We start from the raw sequence: 5756 nt of genomic DNA on the forward strand, positions 1-5756 counted from the left end.
TCCCTGCCCAACCTCCATAATGATGATGGTATTCTAGTCCTTATAGCACGGGATTCAGTTTGTAAGATGTGTGTGTTACTGAACCCTTGTGCAACTAAACCTCGTTTTACCCAACCTGTGTGCAGATCAACTCCATTTAATTGACCCTTTGTTCAACTGAACTCTCGATCAAAGAATGAAAAAGAAGTCCGGTAATCAAGCACTTTTTTGGAATTCTCAAGAATTTGTTTCGTAGTTAATTGTAGTGTTGATATGAAAATAAATAGCAGGATTGTCAATGAATCAGCTTTGTATTTGAATGAATACTTTTCACCTTTTTTCAAAACTCGATTTTTTTTTTCACTTGCAAAGAGGATTGGGAGGGCGAATATTCAAGAAGGACAATTTAAATACCGAATTTTTAAGAATAATTGAGAATTTCAACATTTTGATCATGAAGAAGATTAAACGGTAGATCTTTATGATTTCTAGCTCTTACGCTCCAGAAATGACAATAAATGCAATTTTGATGCCATAAGAAATGACAGTAAATCCAATTTTGATGCCATAAGCCATTTTATGATGATGTTTTAATGAAGAAATTTTAAAAAGCACTTAAATGTGAGAATTAGCTTTCAAATAAGATTAAACAGCTCTCTATGAGGTTCATGATCATGATCAACATTTTGATTATGAAGAAGATTAAACGGTAGATCTTTTATGATTTCTAGCTCTTACGCTCCAGAAATGACAATAAATGCAATTTTGATGCCATAAGAAATGACAATAAATCCAATTTTGATGCCATAAGCCATTTTATGATGATGTTTTAATGAAGAAATTTTAAAAAGCACTTAAATGTGAGAATTAGCTTTCAAATAAGATTAAACAGCTCTCTATGAGGTTCTAGTGCCCTATTAGTTTCCTACAGGAGAAATAAAACAGAAACAGGAGACTTGTCAACGTTTCTAGCTCTTCTGAAAATTTCCATAAATATATTTCTGTAATAAAATTTTACTATTAAGATTAATCTAAATTATAGCTATTTTTCTCGAATAAAAATTAATGAAAAATTTCTGCTTTAAGATGTTTTTAAGGTTTTTGCTTCTATGGGCCGTGTTTTTTTTTTCCTTTACTAAAATTCATGTATTGCTCTATCCATAAAATTCAAGTATACTCGATCCCTCAATTAATTTTCGAATATATGAGACAGACGAATTAATTGTCGTTTTTTATCGACGAAGAGAGGAATTGTTTGGCATTGAAGCATTGCAAGATAAAAAAAAATGAGGGGTGAGCTGTATGAGGGTTCAGTTGATCGGGAGTTGGGTTACACGATGGTCTAACTAAACGAGGGCGAATCGCACGAGGGTTCAATTACACTGGGTTCAGTCAAATGAGGATTCAATTACACGGGAGTTGAGTTGCGCTTTGGTCAAGTTACCCAGTGTTTCAGTTGAACACGGGATTAGTTACAGGGGACTCAGTTATGCGAGGACTCAGGACTCAGCAAATGAGCGCAGCTGTCATTTGTCACTTTCGGAAAAGATATTCCAAAATGGAGAAATAGCTAGAAAGTGAGGTATAACCAAAGCATTGTATAGCCGGGCTGTAATCTGCCGGTTATAATTTTTGGAGTCAAATACCTTACGGATATCATGACTTGCCAGGAAAATGCACTCATTTAACGCATTAGCTTCTATAAGCATATTAGCTAAAATATAATGGACGTCCTCGCCACCGATACCTTTTTTAAAACCAAACTGATTATCAGGAGTACGATATTTACTTGAAATATCATCAATAAAGAGCATTTCCATCATTTTACACAGATGGGGGGATACAGTCATAGGACGGTAAGACATGCAATCTGCCGGTTTCCCCCCTTTTTTTTAGACAGGAGTAACAATGCCGGTACAAAAAATATCAGGTACGAGTCCAGTATTAAAGATAATCTGAAACAAAACTCAATATATATATATATATATATATATATATATATATATTTAGATATCTGGTAGATATACTAATATATATTAGTATATATCTGGGTAGAGAATTTAGAGTGGCGAAACCCTATATAGGCCAGTGTATTCTTCTGATGAGCCTTTATGTTGGGTGTTGCCTCTGAATTATTTGTCTATATTATTTTTTCTATTGTTTGGTAAATGACGACTTATACTTATTGACGACATGACTGCCTGTCCATGGATTATTCTTTATGGTTGATTGTGTGTGGCTATGCTGTTTGACCTATGTGATTGTATGGATGAGTAGGGTTAAGGCCTCATTCAAGTGCTGGTCTATATTAATCACTAATTTAGGAAAACAGTCTTCCTTTTCTCCTTCTGTCTCTCCTTTTTTTTTTTTTTTTTTTTTTTTTCTTTTTTTTTGTGTTTGTGCTGTTGCATTGGTGATTTCTCTTTTCATGATATATATATATATACAGAAAGCATAACTTTTCAGCTTTCTCCTCTCTGAGACCTTCGTTTGTCAGCATAAATGTTCCCAACTGTGCTGAAAACTGTTTCGCTGGGGATAGAGTGAGGCTGGCAGCAGAGATACTTCCAAGCGAGTAGTGCTGTCTCAGGAAACGACTGCTATTATTTGGCCACCACTCTGGTGGCCAACGAACGGACAACTTTTTATCCTGTCAATGACAGCCTTATCCATTTACCTTTCCAGTTGCTGATCAATAATATCTGGTGATTCTTCTTTATCACTTGTTGAATTTCCAAACAGGCAGTCAATCGAACATGCTCTGCCTACTCTCCTTCATTTTGGGTTTTCCTCCTCTTCTGTTGCAGTGGCTAATTTTATTTTTTACAATTTCTGATCTGTGTTTCTGCTTGTGGCCATCTTTAACGTTACTGCATACCTCTGGACTTAGGGGTTGGTGCTTGTATCCAGGAGACAAGTAAGAACAACTCGCTCTGATTGTACGTTCCTGAACTCACCATACATTTGGAACAGTGCTTCATTAGGAGTGTATTGACAAGTACTGACAAGAAATATAATTCATTTGACTCACCTGTAGACTTCATTTGACTCACCTCTGCTACTCTGTTCATCAGGGTCAGAATTAGCTGGTGGCGCCACCCCCAAAGACAGGACAAGCAAATATTGCCCGAGGAAATCCAGCGCCATCTTTGGATAAGTTGCACATGAGAAAACGTCCGATATCCAATATTTTTTTTTCTGAAATCTAACCCATAAGTGGTTCATCTGAGTATGTCTATGTCGATCATCTTTGATTTCACAAAGGTTCAAGTGAGGCCATTGTCAAATTGTTTGATTCGACATTGGTCTGTAAAAGGGAGTTATATTTTCTTGGCTCACTGTTGGTTATTCGTCTTGTCCAGTTAGGTTTGGGAAGAGAGGTTTTAGGTTACCTTATAACATATATACTTGAGGGCCCTTCTTCCTCCAACGATAAAAAAGGCTTTTTTTATATCTGGATGTAAGACAGCGAATGGGTAGAAATTGGTACAACAAGAACCTGAGGCGAGTGAAAGGGAGTGTCTTCATGTGAAAATGTTTTCCGTGCGAGGATTCGTTATTACATTTTTGGAAAATGGAAGGCATAAAATTAATAATCTGCCTGAAGTGTTACCAACCAAGCTTTTTTTTTTTTTTTTTTTTGCTTTATTTGCTTTGAAAATTATTCGCAGGGTTCTTTTTTGGATGGATTCAATTTTTTATGATTCTTTCTTGGAAATGCAAGGGTGCCAAACTGGATAAAGGTAGTCAAGATGCAGGTGGACAAAGGAAGTGTAAATCCTTAAAGAAGGGGAAGTTGGGACGCTAAATTTATTTAGGAACATATGGAGAGATGTAACTGCACGGATCGTCTTTGACATGCATATCCCACTTTAAATTACATTACATTTTGAGCCAGAGGAGTTTAAAAGGGGGTAACGAAATTTTCAGGAGGGATAGATTAAGAAAACGGGGCGATGATTTATTTAATGAAATATATCGGTGTTATCATTCATTTAGAGGGTTTACTCTCATGTTTAAGTGCTAGACATCATCTGTAGTGTCACCAATTATGCTCAGAGTATCCAAGTATCTTTATTAAATTTCTATAACAGGTTTCAACAACCGTTCCCCAATAACATGCTCTGAAAGTTCCAACGTAACACCCCTAGCTGTTTCTGGTATGTTGCAGATACGTCCTTTGACATTTTGAATTAGTTTTACAACATCACCAACTTTTCCTAAAAAACAGAACTTAACTCCATTCTTGAGACATAGTATCTATGTCATTTTGAAACCTGGGTCCTTTCACTACCCCTACTGACCAGAGGAAATAAGCTCAAGTCCACTCTTAGCTACCATTACTTTATTTTTCTAATGGACTCCATTGAGAAAATTCTCACGAAGCGTAGTTCCTGACTGAATTAACTTTCATTGACCCTCGAAAAGAATTTGACCTTGTTAACTACAATATACTAGTTAAAAAATTGTGACCGAATCCAATATCAATTCTTTCATGGTAAAATTGCTTGCCTCTATCTCATCAAAGGTATGTTTTTCGTGATTTTAGACTAAATCAAAAACAGTATGTGCATCAAATTGTGTCTAAAGGGCTCATCAGTGATATTTCTGAAACGGTTAGAGGTATTAAATTAGAATATTAAGGCTTGTTGAGTGTGAAATTAAATTATATCAAAACGCACTACGTGTATGCATGGTTCAAAAAGGCATATACGGGATATATCAGGAAAGATTAATGGAATTAATTTGAAAGTTTTTGGGCACGTGGAGGGGTTAGCCGATTTATAATTATCCATATTCAAGGTTGTAGCATGATGGAGAATTCTATCAGCCCCTGTGGAACCCCTAAGATTATGCACATTTTTTTGAAATAAATATCTTACTATGTATTATCACATTTTCAATCCATATGTTTGAATATTATTCCCTGTACCCAACAATCCAAAGCATTATAGGAAAGCTATTATTGAGAATAATGATAGTATGTATACATAGGTCTACATATAGTATGATGTGGTTTGGTATTATTTCCTGAAATAATAACTTCTACGAAATAGTAAATAGTGCCTTCAGAGATGTTAAATATTTTGTAGAAATACGGAACCGCTAAACAGTAATTTCTAACACGGATATCTGGTGAAGATTTCTTTGGCTTTTCCTGCTGGAATCTCTCATGAAAGGAGAGTGTTTTGTCTTTTGTCGAATGTTTGTATCGAAACGGGAGTTTTATTTGCGCTTGAGAGGGCTCCTGAATTTCGCTGACATTTTGATTCACCGAAGAATTTGTCGCACGAACTTTTTAGAGTTTAAATTTGTCGCCTTTTTCAGCGTTTAAAAAAGGTTTTGATGGAAGTAACGAGTGAAGTTAAAACGAACAAAATATAGCTTCACAGTTTGTGCGACATATTGCTGAAAGACTGGTTCAAATAAACTGACTCGTGATATTTCCGTCGCACGAACTTTTGTCGCACGAACTTTTTAGAGTTTAAATTTGTCGCCTTTTTTTTAGCGTTTAAAAAAAGGTTTTGATGGAAGTAACGAGTGAAGTTAAAACGAACAAAATATTGCTTCGCAGTTTGTGCGACATATTGCTGAAAGACGGGTTCAAATAAACTGACTCGTGATATTTCCGTCGCACGAACTTTTGTCGCACGAACTTTTTAGAGTTTAAATTTGTCGCCTTTTTTTAGTGTTTAAAAAAAGTTTTGATGGAAGTAACGAGTGAAGTTAAAAAACGAACAAAATATTGCTTCGCAGTTTGTGCGACATATTGCTGA

Source organism: Artemia franciscana, chromosome 10 (genome assembly GCF_032884065.1).
Source record: "Artemia franciscana chromosome 10, ASM3288406v1, whole genome shotgun sequence".
Taxonomy (NCBI): domain Eukaryota; kingdom Metazoa; phylum Arthropoda; class Branchiopoda; order Anostraca; family Artemiidae; genus Artemia; species Artemia franciscana.